This window comes from Phaseolus vulgaris, chromosome 5 (genome assembly GCF_000499845.2).
Source record: "Phaseolus vulgaris cultivar G19833 chromosome 5, P. vulgaris v2.0, whole genome shotgun sequence".
Taxonomy (NCBI): Eukaryota; Viridiplantae; Streptophyta; class Magnoliopsida; order Fabales; family Fabaceae; genus Phaseolus; species Phaseolus vulgaris.
The window spans coordinates 22,273,710-22,290,642 of NC_023755.2; the positions used below are offsets into that span (position 1 = coordinate 22,273,710).

Consider the following 16,933-nt stretch of genomic DNA (forward strand, 5'->3'; position numbering starts at 1 on the left):
AAATACGTTTGCTCAACTAAAAACAAAGATACACCTAAGCATCTAAGTCTATCCTCAAGGCCTCTAGAGCTTCTGAAGGAGCCGACACGACCTCTCGGGTATTCGGAATCTCATCAAAGGGTAAGAGCTTACCCTCATGAAAGTCCTTGTCGACATCGAATTTCCCTTCGTCCAAAGGGATGTTGTAAAAATAGGCAGCCTGGTTGAGAGACTTTTGTTAGCCTAGTTCATGTTGATCTATGACGTTATTCTCAACAATCTTCAGGTCCTTCAAAAGCATTTTGATCTTTTCCTCAGACTGATAGTTTGTGAGAGCCATGTCCGAAAGGCTTTCTTTGAGCCCTCAGATCTCTTCATCAGCCTTCTCGGCCACTTCCCTCCCAGTCCTCTCGGCCTCGGCACAAAGACTTTTCCAATGATTAATGTTGGCTTCAAGGTCTTTGTTCTTGGCCGACAGGCTGTTGTTCTCTTCAAGGGCCAATTGAAGTTTAACAGCAGACTCTTCTAACTGAGAGTGCAAACGTGCAGGCGTGGAATGAGGACGAGAGGTATCTGGTTCCGACACCACGGTTATTTGAATGGCCGCCTCTACGGCAGGCGTGGAGCTCCCGGCACCCGCCTCAACATTTTGAGCCCTTTGTTGCCGCTTCAAGTGCAACTCCTTGAAGTAGTCCTTGTTCCCACTTGCTAGTGTCAGGCTTGCCATGATATCTGCGAATAACCAGGCTTAAGTCAAATGTCAAAGTAAAAAAGAGCCGAGACAAGTAAAAGACACATACCATCAACATCAACAATTTTATCAGAAGACAAGTAGGCACGGACAAGAGCCTGAGTTGGGATCTGGCGGGGAAGCCCATCTAGAACAGATAGTACCTCCAGGTCGTCCTCGGTCATCAGGCTTCTCGGCCACATATAGAAACGTGTCGGATCCTTTGTACAATAAAAGGGGAACCTGGGAGTCTCACCATCAAAGAAAAATGGTCGACCTTCCTCCTCAATCACAACCTTGAAGAAACCTTCTTTAAATCTCTTATAGGAAGTGGTAAAATGATGTAGGAAGCTATTATTTGATTGGCTGACTAAAGATACCCAACTTATTCGGTCTCCTGGCCTTGTACCAAAAAAATGCAAAAAAGACCTAGGAGTGGGCTGAAGGTCAAGCACCTCACAGAGCAACCGAAAAACCTGGAGCGCAACCCAACTATTCAGATGCAACTGCGTGGGAGCTACGTTTAAGACACGCAAAACCTCCATGGTAAACTCATCAAAAGGAAAGCAGACATGAATGTCCAAAATCAAACAAGAATAAAAATAGAAAAAATCTTTGGCTTCTTTCCCTCTACCCAGACAAACGGTTTCAAATTCGTGACACTTACGCAATGCAAACGCACCATTCGGCACACCCTCTAAAACAATATCAAAACTCTCTACAAAATCATGAAGCATAGAAACATTAGTATACTTAGAAAAAAACTCACGAACTCTATTGTCCACCCACACATATTCGACCTCTCGAGTTTCCTCTCCATGATATGCACTCAAGGAGGATGACATGGCAGGTTCAGGGTTATCTTGGCTTGAAGGGTTGATAGCCTGAGAAGAACCCTCAGTACTCTCGGCATCACTAGGCATAACATCAATAGCCAGAGGCCTTTCCCTACTCAAACTCCCAAAATCCGAAGAAAATAAAGTGGTTACAGAAAGAGAAGACATGGTTACCTCAGAGAAACTCTTCAAAAGTATTCGGTTCTCGGATTCTTGAAGCTAATTCACGGTTAACACGTGAGAAATGGAACCCACCACCACCACTATTTATAGGGGAAGGAAAAAGAGAATACGAACTGTCACACTCGATCCCCATCGTTGGATCAACTCAATATCAACGAACCAGATCACGCGAACTCACTTCACCTAACATCACGTCACATCCACATACCTTGAGTAAACACAATTTTTCCATTCGGCCTCCAGGACATAAACAGACTATACAAACCACGAATATGAAGAACACATTCAAAACTAGCTCACAACCTCTCGGCTTCTTGGCTATCTGTGACTACATTACATTCACAATTTTACTTGAGCCTAGGGGGCATATGACTAAGGATAAACATACATCCAAAGATAAAGTAAATTTTCTTTCTTAGACTCTACGTTGCATTTCCACAAATGTACTACCGGGAGGTCGAAAGGCCGAATAGTCGGTAAGACCGGACGAACGTGGAAGCTGATGATAAACTGGGATTAACCATAATTAAGCCAGTTAATCATAAACCATGATTAAAGCACAAATAGACCTTTGCGTGAACTCAAAAGAAGGCCCATAACTGCCGAAGCCGAACACAAGGCTATAAATATCAGAAGGAACCCTGTGCCATAGGTAATCTTCTAATCTCTAGCATACCTACATATTATACCCAGACTGACTTGAGCGTCAGAGCACCTTCGCAGGTACCCCACCCCGTCGTTCTTGGAGGACTTGCCAGACGGAGACGCCAAATACATGAGCTGCAAGGACGAGAAAACGGAAACTACATGAGTCATTCTGAGAGGTATCCGACCTTGTAAGAACAATAATCTCATATTCTTAAATAATTTATATGCACTTTTGCATATTTATACATCTTTTCAGTAATATACATTTCGTTATAATATTCTCTTCTTTCTTTTCATAATATGAGAAAATAATCTATTTCGTTATAATATTCTCTTCTTTCTTTTCATAATATATGAGAAAATAATCTATTATTTAAGCAAGTATAAGAAAATTGTCAAGAAAATTCGATGTGTTAAACTTTCTTACCACAGTGAAAAATAATTTTTTTTTAATTTTATACTATATTTAAAAGTGACCAAATCAAAATTAATTTCTAGTAAAAATTAAATTTAATATAAACTAAAATTATGATTCATATTAGTTATCACATAAAAAAATTATTAATATTATAAAATATTTAAAAAAAACATCACATTCTCCACCATAATCAAGAAAAGATTATTATTAGAATATCAAAAGATTATTTTTGGAATTGTTTTTATTGAAACTAAAAACAAAAAATAGGAAGAAGGTATTGAGGAATAGGGAGAATTTGAAACAAAGTCTAGGCACACATTACTAATGGGCCACAACTGCGAGTCCGCAATTTATCGGATCCACACGACCTCGAGGCTATTGGGTTCACGTCAACAACAACGCAGAAGCAAACAAATTATGATGTTTCTATCATGGATAGCTGGTTTTAGGTTTCAACACCTTTTGTTGAACAATTTTAATACAAGCCATTCAAAATGCAAGGTTCTAGCCAAATATGCAACAGATATTTTTGTTCTGTATTAAAAAATGCTTTATTCTTTTTTTATAACAGAATTAAGCAAATAAATAATTTGAAGTTGATGTTTTCGTTGGCCAAGAGGGAGAGAAAGAGAGGAGTACTGGAAAGTTGTACTGATATAGCATGTACTGATCAAAACTTGTACTGAAAAGCGATAAACTCCATTTTTAGTTATTCATTCTTATAAAATAAATTGTTCATAAAAATGTGTTTAAATTGAATGAAAAATGCAATTTTTGCATGAGAATTTTACAAGCAAACTAGGTTTACTGTAACACGTGCTAGAAATAGATGACAAAAACGTGTTTAAAAGTAAGAATGGAAACGATTTTTTTTTTCATTTTGTTGAGGGAGAAATAAATGTTTAGCCCCTAAATAAAATTACTGGCAAACACATTCAATAAACGTTCGGATCCTTTACGTGCCTCTTAAAAGCTCCCAAAGTCTTAAATAATGAAATAACAAAACTTTAGACTTGTTCATATTTTTCCTAGAAAATTCTTGTGACTGGTTAGTGAATTTGATACCTTAGACTTTGTCAGTTTCTTAGGGACTTGACCAAAATATCCTCACTGTTTCTATCCATATGGATGGGTTAGCAAAAATAAATAAAAAATACGAAAGAAGGAAAATAAAATAAAAGTATTATACTGTCACTACAAAAAAACGTGTATGTGGTGGCGGTTATAATATGACAGTTATTAAAAACCGCCACAATTATCCGTATAATACGACACCTTCATAACTGCCATAATTGTCCTTCAAAATGTGGCACATAATTCCCAAATTTTATTCCCTAAAACCGTTGAAAATCTCTCCTCTTTGAAACCCTTTCTTCTTCTCTCTAACCCTCACCATCTTCTCCCCACCGCTCTTCTCCTTCTCTTTGGCACATCCCCCATCTTCTCTCCGCAACTCACCGTCTTCTCTTCGCCACTCACCATTTTCTCTCCGCCACATCACCGTCCCCGCTGGATTTTTCCAAAACAAACTTATTTTCTCCCTCTTGTTTCACTCTCCACTCTCCATCATCTCTGCAAGTCCCTCCTTCGTTTCCTACATTTCCCACATTTCCTCAAATTTTTTATTTCCCAAAACCCTTTTCTTATCTCCATTCCCTCATTCCCCAAAAGTTTCGAAAATCCTTTGAATCCTTTGTTTCTTTGTCTTTCCCAATCTCCTTTCTTTGTTTAACCTAGCCATCACCTGCACCTTCATCGCAATCCATTTTTGTCAGCCTCATTCACAAATATTTTCTTACGACGATTCCCCACCATTAGCTTGACCGCAAATCGTCAGCCTCACTATTAGACTCACCGTTGGTCTCACTGATTTTGCTTCAAACACGACGTTAAGAGGTAAGCTTCCCTCACTGTCAGCCTCACTCATGTTCAAATTGGGTTTTTATTTTAATGTGCATTATGGTCTCTGTAAAGTGCGTAAATTTTTTTATGAGCTCTTATTCCATTTTCTTTCTTGCTAGCCAATATTTATATAATGAATTTGGATTTTCTCAAACTAAATCTAGTTTGTTTTATCTGGTTCAACTCTAAGCTTATGTATTGTATTGATGACCTAAGTGTATCGAACTAATTTTTTGTTGAAAATATATATGGAGAGAAGGGGAATTGATGGAGATCAAGCCCAAGAGGACATGGAGGCCAATCAACAAGATCAAGAGGAGGTGGAGGCACAAATAGAAGACGCCCATGGAGGTCAAAGTCCACCTCAAAGGATTACAAGAAGCATGTTCAAAGCTTTGGGAGCTAGAGGACATTTATTTTCTCTTTTTGTAATTTCTTTAGTTGAAGGTGCTTAGAGGGAAACATTAGAAACCTCTTTTGTTTTAGCATCTTTTTAGGCTTTAGTTAGGAGCTTTAGGGGGGTGTATTAGTAGATAGGTGTAGAAGTAGAATAGGAGGTGCCAAAGTGAAGGAAAGAGTCACACCTTCCTCATGCATGGAATAGGCGTCGGTTTTGAATAGTTTTTAGGAGGGAATTTTGAATTCTCTTAGCTTTATTTTTCAGCACCTTAGGCTATAAATAGAGGTGCTCTCCTTGTAAAATTCAGATTGGAATTAATCTAAGAAAACTCTACTCAAATTTTGAGTGAACTTTGGAGAGCTTTGAGCCTTCTTCTCTAGTCTTATCTTGATGGATCAATGGAGTCCTCAAGTGGCAGCATCACTCTCATCTAGGAGCATTCCACACTTCTAGTGGCGAGATCATCCATCCTCCTTCCATCTTCATGAGCATTTCTTCTCTCCTTCCTTTCTCCTCTTTCTATTGTTTGTGTTAGCTTGTGTTCTTGAGTTTTGGTTAGATGTTCTTGCTGTTTTTATGAGTTTTTGGTTCGACAGTTTTATAATTCTGTCCATTCATCTTGTTCCTTTGCTTTTCTTGCTCATTTGTTCGGTTCAATTTGACTACAATTGGTTCATCCAAATGAGTTTGGGATTTGGTACTAGTTTTTGGTGAGTTCTTGTCTTAGAACAATGATCCAACTCTAAGAAAAGTGCCTCTATAATGTCCAACTCAAGGTGATTCCTAAGAAGGTCAAGAACCTTTCTCTATATGGCTAGTGGAATCACATCAGGAATTCTGAAGGCACCTTATAACATCACATTCTGGAGGCACTTTGTTTTGATCTGTTATACAATTATTTATAAATCTGAACTGTTTATTAACCTAGACTTTATGCTTTGTTCTTGCTGTCATTTTTAATAGTCTTTAACCATAAATTTATGAAGAAGTTGGTGTTCCTATTTTTTCCCTGCATCATACTTCCATTACTACCTAGCTGATATGTAAGGGAAGGAATATATATAGTTTATTTTTTTTTATCAATGTTTGATATGACTCTAAACATTTAAATTTAAATTTTTGGTGCTAAGTTCAAATTTAATGCCATGAAGTTGTGGGCTTATTGTTAGTTTTGTTACTACGAAATTTCAAGTTGAAAAAAATAATCTTGTTGTGTCTTGTACAGCTTGAGAAACAAGTGACTGAGGTTGAGCAGTTCTATGAATCCACTGATAACATTCTAAAGGTGGGTTCACTTGTAAAAGAGAAGGGTAAGGAGAAGCATCCTACTGGCACCAAAAAGTCACTGCAAGATGCATCACATACTGAAGTTGCTGCTGTAAGGAGAATGTAAGAGCTTACGTGCCAAATTTCTACAAAATTGCTTACGTGCCAAAAATATTTTGTAACATTTTTTTAGTAATCTTTATGAATGTAGTTTTTACCATGTGTCCTTTTATTTGGATTTTCTTTCATAGTTCTGATTGAAACTTTTGTCGATGACCAGCTCTCCCTTCTCTCATCAGAGTTCTGGCAGAAATTGTTGAAGCTTCCACTCAAAGTCCAATGTTCGGCTCAACATTTTCGACAAGCTTGTGAGATATCAGGTTTTCCATATTCTAATTACTTTATTTGATATTTTTTAAATCTTAGAATGATAATGATTTGAAGATGTTTGAATTATTCAATTCGTGGCATGTACTATTGGTTAATTTATGAATTATGTGATATTCCAATTTCAAATCTTTTTTGTATTTTATGCGTGTATTTCCAATATAATTCAAATATTTTAATTGCTTTTAAATTTTCACTTAATACAGATCAAACCATTGGAAATTTTGTTATGCAGAATGTTTATATATTACTCATGAATAATTTAACGTGCTAATTCTTGTTAAGTTATTGAGCGAGTTACTTTGTTCTGATAATTTAATATTATTATTATAGTTCAGAAACATTTCTCATACACCTAGAGTTGCTTAATTTCATGATTATTGCAATGTTAACTCAGCTTATCTGTCGGTCATCTCTTGATCCCAATGATGTGAACCCCTTTCTTGATATATTTTTTTTTTCTGCATAGGCTACGGCTTGGTGGATGGTCAAACCATGGTGAAAGGATGAGAGATTTTTATGCTTGCAATCGTTACAAATAAGTTAAACATGAGGGAGTATATATCTGACTGCCCCTAGCATATACTTTGATAATGATATTTGCTTATGAAATTAATCTTGTTGCATGTGGTATGATGAAACTGAAAGAAGAGAAATGACAAAGAATTCGTTGGAGAGGTACTATTCTATTTCTGTTGTTTGACCTTATTTTAAACACGACAAGAATGTTAGAATTGACTAACTACTGTAAAATTAGGTAATAAAATTTAGTTCAGGTATAAGGCCCGAGGGTGAAAGAAAAGAAGAAATCTTTTAATTTCCAAAACTTTTGGTTTAAAAAATTAAAAGAGTTATCTGGATAGCCTTTAACCATCAGATTAAGATGTTATTGAAATATTTGTCCACAAATTTAGAATGTGTAGGAAATTGAAGTCCTTTGTAACAGTAGAGAGATGGAATCATTGAATAAGAAATTAACTCATCTGTAAATTTGTTCTTGTGGTGGTGAGTCTGAATTTATCGTTTCTTGTGGGTTTTATATGGAAAAGGAAGAAGATGCTTTGGATTTTGTCATAGTGGTTTACTCAATGCTAGTTTAAAACTTTTTTTTATTTTGATTCTTAATTTCACAATTCAAATTTTAGTTGTGATAAGTTCTTCGAAGAGAAAACTAAGAGAAAGAGGGGGGCACGGTATGAACCGAAAGATATTTTTTCAAAAATTTACAGGTGCATCATGGTGGAGCTGGAACCACGACTACATGATTAAAAGTTGGGGTAAGTAATTAATGTGAATATTACCTTCTTAGATGTTTTTCTTTTACATAGTTCAAGGATTCTTTTGAATGTCTTATTATTCTACTCAACTTTCTGGTCCAAACTACCACTGTCGTGAGGTATAATTGTTTGAGAATGTGTTTGTCACATCACATGTGCTTAAGATTACTTCTCTTAACTTGTGTGAATAGCGTGCAACATCTTTTATACATTTATTTTTCATTGATTCTTATAATTTTGGTCTATTTGATTATCATGCAGGGGTCTAATCTTGCCACATTACCTCATCCAGATAGTGTCTTTAAAGTGCTTTTCATCAATTGTTAGTATACATTATTGTATTGGAGTTGTTTATATTTGATTTTTCTGTGTTTGTTTCAGACACTCATTTCAGTATTATGTGCTTTTATTATAATATTGTTTTCATTTATCTTTTAAAAAAATTCAATTAACTCTAAATATATTTTAACTTATTTCAGGCATAGAATGATGTTGGAAGTGGTGCTCAATCACAGAATATATCAAATGGAGGAAATAAGACAAATTAGGATGGGGAGTTTAGTTGTAATATGTTTAGAAAGTGAAACAATTTATATTTTAACAATTTAATTTACTTGTTGTTTGGATTAGTTTGACATTATCAACTTTGTTTTATCAATTAATAAATTTATTCATCTTTTGATTATTATATTTATCAATATTAATTATATTATGAAGTATAATTATATTATGAAATTAGTTTATGTTATAATTTAATTATATTATCAAACATAACTGTGTGTATGGAAGTTTAATTATAATATGAAATTAGTTAATATTATGAAATCAAATTATAAAATTGATTTAAATAAATTATTATAAATATAAAAAATAAAATTAAAGTTTAATTATAATATGAAATTAAATAATATTATGAAATCAAATTATAAAATAGAATTAAATAAATTATTAAAAATATTAAAAATAAAATTAAATATTTAATATTCTAATTATGACAGTTATAAAGGGTATTATAAACGTCATACTATACTGTAATAAGTGGCGTTTAAAACTGCCACTATTTACACTGGAATTAGTTTACCCAGTTTGAAAATTACGACATTTATAACTGACGTAAATTACACGTTTAAAACCGCCACTTTATACAATGCATTATATGGCGTCTGCTACAACGGTTTTCACTTGACCGCCACATTAAACTTTGTGGCGGCAAGAATGCTGGCGGTACGCGGTATTGCCACATATGTAAAATGTGGCGGTGATAAACGTCAGGTTATGCAAAAATAACCACCATTACATACACGTTTTTTTGTAGTGTGTATTGTATAAGACATCAAATCATACACAATGAGATTATGTATAAAAAAGTATATTGAGTATTAAATTATCAAATTACATACATTGATATTATATACGAAATATATAAAGTCATAGAAAATCTTTAAGACATTACCGTATGTATTATTTATATATCAATTGATATTCTAACTTACATTATTATTATTATTATTATTATTATTATAATTATTATTATTATTATAATTATTATTATTATTATAATTATTATTATTATTATTATTATTATTATTATTATTATTAGCGGAAACACAGTAACAACAGCACCGGTGTACCGGCATTTTTTTTTAATTAATTTTCATGATGATAGAAAACATTCATAAAAAAATAATTTTGGATGAGTTAAAAATGAAAAAAAAATATGTAAAAGAAAAATGATGAATTGATTAAACAACCATTTTTTTTCTTTTTCGGATTGAGTTTCTTTTTTCCTTCAAGTTTTTTCTCTTCTTCCATTAGTAGTTTTGGAATCAGAGAGTGCGATGATGTTCATGTTAAAGTTAGGATTGACTTGATGGTAGATGCAAAAGAATTATGCTTTTGGAGTGAAGAGAGTAATTGAAAATGAAGGTTATTATTTGATATGTGAGATTTGGTGTGAAAATGTGAGTATGCTTTCTCTTTCTTCGTGTTGTTGCCTTAAAATAAGGAATTAAGGAAAGAGTGGGGTTGCACATAAAAATTGTACATTAATATTAAATTAAAAAATAGTTTTATTTTTTAAGTAATTCATATAAAATGACAAATACTCCATTATACTAATAAAATGAGATATATTAAATAATAGTAGAATCGAAAGAAATTTGTGTACAGCAAAAACCGGTTATAATGAGGAATCCCCTTTATATATAGGTATAGATTATATGGTTGAATGTGTAGTCTAGTAGATCGTTTAAGGAGTATTCTAATAAATAGTTTTTCCAATCCTTCTTGAGATAAATTTGATCTATAATTATTTGTACAATTTTTCACCTTAGAGTCTAAATCAAGAAAGAATTTATCTTTATTATTATTTTTTATTTGCAAAATAAAACTATAATGAAATTCAAATAACATTTGAACTTAAATCTGAATAAAAACTTCATAAATATGCATAATTGTTCTTCAAAGTTTTTTTTTACAATTTTGACCTTTTTAAACTCTACAACATTTCTAATCTTTTCGCAATTTTATATTAATGAGTTTAGTCCTTCCATTGTAAATTTAATGATAAAATAAATGTATGGCACTTTGGTTATCATTGTTGTGGGTCGAGCCTAATAATAAGGTGTAAATAGATCTGATACCGATATCTGAATTTAATGGTTATGAATTTATTAGTCTCATTGGCTTACGTATGAGGCTAGGGGTTGGTTGTGAGGTCATGTGTTGAGCCCAATCATATGGTGAAATGGTCTTAATGCCGATCTCTAGAGTTAATGAAAAATATATCATTTATTTCTCATAAAGAGGGGAGGGTGTTAATTATGAGATTGACGGTTTATGTGAGATTGTAATTAATTTGGGAATATAGCTTAAAACAAGACCAAATATAAGGAGAAGGGGAGCACTATCCTATATAAGGAAAAGAAGATGACCTAATATAGGACAACAAAGAAGATAAAACTAAGATTCAGACAAGGGGAACAACTCCAACACATGACAACAACGTGAGAACAACAACTCACAAGGAGTAATTCCAACACATATTTCACATTATGCTTATTATATTTTTATGCTCTTACTTATTTAAGCGTTTTTATGCTCTTACTGACTTGAGTGTCAGAGTATCTTCTACCGTGGAGCCCCCTCATTTCCTTGGAGCCAATTCATGAAAGCTTAGAAGGATACGATCCTGTGACCATCTCGGAGTTTAACTGATCTCAACTACATGCTTTGGTTGAGAGACATCCCTTTTGGCCAGAACATTTGGCGTCCACCGTGGGGCTAGGTAAAACTTTTCCTACCTCCACAATATATATGTAAAATTTTCTTTATTCCACAAGGATAATTCTCCCGCTTTCTAAATTTTGTTTTATATTTTACTATTTTCATGATAACAACTAAGGATGACTCGTTGGTTAAATTTCGTTCAAATCTTTGGAGCGTTCAAATTTCGTGAGAAGCATAATCAAAGATATTTGGAGCGTTCAAATCACTTTGGTTAATAATAAAAATTATTTTCATAGATTTGGTTATGTTATTATAATGGGTAGACCAACTTATATTTCATACACGGTTATATCACATTAATGTTATTTTATATTTTAAAATATTAAGAAATAGTTTAGTTAATGAAATATTATTACGATAATAATTTATAAGCATCTTATTTTACTTATTAAGTTGATTAAAATAATTTAAGTACTAATTAAATAATTGAAGAAATTAAGAAAAAAATTAATTTGATGCCATAGTAATAATTTGGAAAGATTATGTTACATTGGAAAAGAAATATGGCCACACTTTTTTCAATAAGTTATAGGAGCGAGAATTTATACGACTACAAATTAATTTTCAAAATCTAATGGATAAAAGTTTTATTAAATTAAAAACAAATATTGAAATTTAGGAATTAAGTGATATGATTCCAAATAGAACTAACACTAGAATTAGGAATTTTGGGTTACGAAACGAAATCAATTAAAAATAGTAACAATGAAAACCTGGATAGAGGGAGGCGCCAGAGACAAAGTTTGATAAACCTAAGAATGATCGCCACAAGAATTGGTGAATTCTCGAGAAGATCGCAAGATGCAGGGAAGAACCCTAACAAAGATATATTTTCTCTATTAAATTGTCAAAAACATTCCTCCTCGTTATGAATTCCATAAGTGTATAAATACAAATTTAGTTATATGTCTTGTCTCGTCTGTAAGTAAATAAAATGAAAATACAATCCCTATATTTAAAGAAAGGATCATTTGTCCCAGTGGTTAAGTTTATATTTTCTAACTAGTTTTGGGTTCAAGTCCTAACTCCAAGAAAAATAATAATATTATTTTATTCTAATACTCCAAGCATGTTGTGCATGTAATCAACTTAGTCTTTTTAAATTGTGGGTCATTAAAAAATTGGGCCTCCAAAAGATTAGTCACCTTGTGCTGCAATGTCTCTCGGGCCTTTGTAAGCCTTCCTCTTGTTATGGGTCCACCTAAGTCTGGAATGTCTTGGTCAAGTTCCTCCTCACCATGCCCTTGGGCTTGGATGTTCTCATATTAAGTTACAAAAAATGCAAAATATTTATGATTTTGAACATTTTCTCTTACCATGATAATTCTGTTGGAGAGCTTTCATTCAGTTGTTTCTAAATTATTGAATATGAGGCTTATACCAAGAACATGGAACGTGACTAATCTATGTTTTGATTACAATTAATTAAATATTTGAATTTTTATTTCTTTGGTTGTGATACAAAATTATGTTTTTCGGATGTTTTAATTCATTTATAATAATGGAATAAGTTGAGTGGAGACATGATTTACCATTTTATGATATAAAGTTGTTGAGAACAAGGAATTTAATGAAAAAAAAATAACACACCAGTCTTAATTGGGTGGAGTGTCGACCTCGTTCAGTCCAAATCAATGAAGACCAGTCTTAACCTAACATGAAGAAAAAACCACACATTAGTCTTGATGGTGTTGCCTTCTTGACCGATTAAATTTCCTTGGATTTTTTGTTGAAGTTGGTGGAAGCTTGATGAAGGAGACGAAATAAGAAGGGCTTCAATGGAGCTTTGGGTTCCTTGAAGGTGCATGAAGAGTAGGGAGAGTGATTGGTTGGGCCATATCACTTAGAAAGGTGAAGAAGAAGATCAAGGTTTGCTAGAGAGTCTAGACAAGGAATTGAGAAAGCTTGCAAACTTGGGCAACAATTCACTCATATATTGATCTTAGAAATTCATGAGCCAAGCACCTCAATATAAAGTGATGAGGTCCGACCATTGTACAAAGAAAATGGGTGAGAAAATTCAAAAGCAACAGGTTTGAAATTGGTGCCTATTTTGGAGTCACAAGGCAAGCATAGCCAAGGTGTGCTTCACGTGACTCTTTTTAAGTGTATAACTGGCCTAGGTTAAATTAAGAGTCTTCTAGAAATCCTAATTTAACCTAAGTTGGTTTTTAGGTGCCTCATTCAACTCTAATTACAATTAAGAAAAATTATAAGTAAAATCCCTATTCTACTTTTGGCAAGAAAATAAATTTTACTCTAAAATTCTACACTAGGTTATGGCATTTTTTAACATGTATAAGAGAGTGTCTCTACCATCAGTAGCAGAGTCTCAGTCTTCTTGTATCTTCCTTACCATGGACTCAATGAGTGGGCCTGAGCTTGGCCTTCTTCCATCATCCCCTCCATCTTAAAGAGGATTTGTCCTCAAATCACATGTATTTGCCTTTTCATCTTCACTACCTGCAAAAGGTGTTAGATCCATAACATTGAAGGTAGTATGTACTCCATACTCCTCACGCGGGTCTAATTTATATGCACTATTATTGATTTTCTTGAGGACTTGGAAAGGACCATCTCTTTGGGGACTAAGCTTAGACTTCCTCTTATTAGGGAATCTATCCTTTCTAAGGGGAAGCCAAACCCAGTGTCCCTCTTCAGAAACCATCTCTATCTTCCCCTTATTGATATGTTTAATGTATTTCTCTGTTTGTTTTTGTATTTGGTTTTTAATCCTTTCATGCATTTTCTTTACAAATTTTGTTAGAATAATAGACCTTAAACAAGAGGGGAGGTGAATTGCTTATGAAAGATTTTCGCAAATATTGAAGGTAGATTGAAAGACAATGAAGAATCAATCAATTAGAAATCAATTTAGCTAATTAGAAAATTGTTTTTAACTTGATTGCAGAAAATCAACCGGTTGGTTTTGCGAAACAATCGGTTGTTTATATAAGTAGTGTTGAAAATCAAAGCAAAAGCAGATTTAAAGAGTATAAGGAAAGAGAGATTAACACGGGATATTTATACTGGTTCACTCTTTACCAAGAGCTACATTCAGTCCTCAGCGACCATTGAGAATTCACTAAGTAATCAAAACCTTGATTACACATAACACACCAAAGTGGTGATCTTGAACCCTTTACGAACACACACCACCTTTGGTAAATACCACATAGTTTTCAGAACAACCTCTGAAACTGGACAACATCAGTTCACACAAAATTACAGTGATCAATAAAGGAAGGAATGAAATACACCTGGATACAATCAAAGATTAAAGCACAGAGAATACAAGACAATCCTATTCCACACTTAAGAATGACCCAAAGCTCTTTGAAGTCTTTAAAAACTTATTAGAATGATTTCTCTTAGTTGATTAACAACCAGGAGCATAAAACAACTTATTTAAACTTCAAACAGTTGACCAAAGTATTTAATTCCATAATCAGAATCAGTTTTAATCATTTAAAACAGATAAAAGCAACTTAACAGAATTTTGTTAAGGTTTTCAGAAAAGAAATCGGTTGAAAACACAAATCAATCGATTGAATTTGTTTGACAACAAAGTCAAACAAAGTCAAGCTTTTTCAAATCCTTTTTCAAAAACACTAAGTGTAAAACAACCGGTTGAATCAAAATTTCAACAGTTTGATTTTTCACTTCCTTTAGAAAACATATATTTTTCAAAAGGATTGAAATCAAACAACCCTGAATCATCACAAAGAGTGAATTAACAAATTCAAATACTCTATACATACACACAACCAGTAGCAAGGGTCTTCATGCATTCCACTTGGATTTGAAGACATCAAAGCACCTTGTTCAACAATCTCCCCCTATTTGATGAAGGCAAGTCGTTTTTGAATTTGATGGATTCTGCAAAACAGAAATTATGCACATACAAGGCATACATAGCAGCAGGATAACCCAGGTTTGAAAAGCACCCAAGAATCAGTTTTCTGCATAAGCTTTTCAGCAAGAAAACCAGAAAACAAAGTATGAAAACCAGTGTGAAAGTAGTGGTGAATTGAGGTGCATATCAGAGATACATAAGAGCTATAGTAACAGCAAAATAAACCAGAGTCATAGCAGCAAAATAAACCAGAGCCATAGCAACAAATACAATACCAACACCAAAAACAACATTCTTCCCCTATTTGTCTTCACAAATAGATTGAGAAAAGGGATGAAAACATAATTAAGAAAAAATTGTTCATCAAGCTTAGGCAAAATAAACATTGAATCATGAAATTCATCAATCATCCTTGCCATATTGAAGCTCAAAAAGCTGGTTCTGAACAACCTCAATATATTCATCCAGGTCCTGGAATCTTGTCGTACAAAACTCATGATGGTTTCTTTGATCATATGCAAAGTTGTCCATGTGGCTTATCATCAACCTTTCAAAGGGTGACATGGAAGTGTGATACCTTCATCCATGTTTCTAGCACTTGAACCTTCATTTTCTTGCTCTCTTTGTCCAACTTGATGTTTCATAGACATGTTATGAAGTCAACTTGAGTTGGAATATGAATAGGCACTTTTCTAGAATTGGATCAATGTTCTTAACATTCAAGAACTCACTAAAACACAAGTAACCAAGCCAAACTCACATAGAAACCCATTTTGAACAACAAACCCATGGATAGAAACTCAAGAACACAACATATAGCAATTATACCCATGGAGGACGTGACAAAAAAAACAAGAACAACCAATTTGCACCGATTAAAATTGAATATAAGTGCAGCAAATGAAAGAGGACATCATAAGGAAGAGATTGCACCGATTGAAGTGAAAACAAACAAGTAGAACAAAAATGGGTAATTTGGAATGAAGGGAAAATGGATGAAGAAGATGAAATGAAATAGGGAACTTATGTGGTTGGAGTTCTAGGAGATGAACACGCCACTTGAAGGATGTAAGGCTCCAAGATGAGTGTAGATGCCGCCACTTGAGGTTCCAAGATTCATTCAAGATAAGACTAGAAGAAGAGAAGACACAAGTCTCTCAATCACTCACCAATTTGGGAGAATTTCTTTACTTAAAATATCAAATCTGTATTAGAAAGACTCAAGCCCTCCTTTTATAGGAGAAGGACCGGTCATGAGTGTACAAGAAGCTTACAAAGGAAGCTAACCAAGGTTACCTTGCAACTCTTCCACTTCTAGCGCCTAAAGTGGAGAAGGAAGGGATACCTTTCTAGATTTTTCTAAAGTTAATATCTAAAGATGCTTTACACAAGAGGTATCTTTAGGTTTCCCTCTTAGCACCTACCTAAACACTATTCTATATTATTTACAAATTTATACAAAAGAAACTATAAAGAAAGATATTAATTGAAGCCCATTCTTGAAAGCTTGTAGTCTTCTTTTGGCTTTAGGCTTGGTCCTCTCTTTATTTAAATTCTTCTTTAATTTTTGAGAAGGCTAGAAGGAAGAACTTCAAACTTTTGGGTGAATGACCTCTTCCTCCATTAGTAAAATCCTCTCTTATTTGATCTCTATCACTTGGTCACCATCTTTGCTGACCCATTTACCTCCAATTTTTGTGAATCCCATCTTGTTGAGTGAACCATTATTAACTTCATGTGATGGCTTCACCACCTCATATAGC

The 16,933-nt window shown here is 33.7% G+C and overlaps 1 long non-coding RNA gene across 1 annotated transcript; it reads left to right on the forward strand.

Moving 5' to 3' along the window:
- The first annotated feature begins 4,100 nt into the window (after positions 1–4,100).
- LOC137834456 (uncharacterized) lies at positions 4,101–8,716 on the forward strand. The gene is made up of 7 exons (XR_011084886.1): positions 4,101–4,690; positions 6,322–6,485; positions 6,643–6,742; positions 7,219–7,427; positions 7,979–8,026; positions 8,288–8,348; positions 8,506–8,716. It is a non-coding gene; the product is annotated as an uncharacterized lncRNA (long non-coding RNA).
- Positions 8,717–16,933: the final 8,217 nt, after the last annotated feature.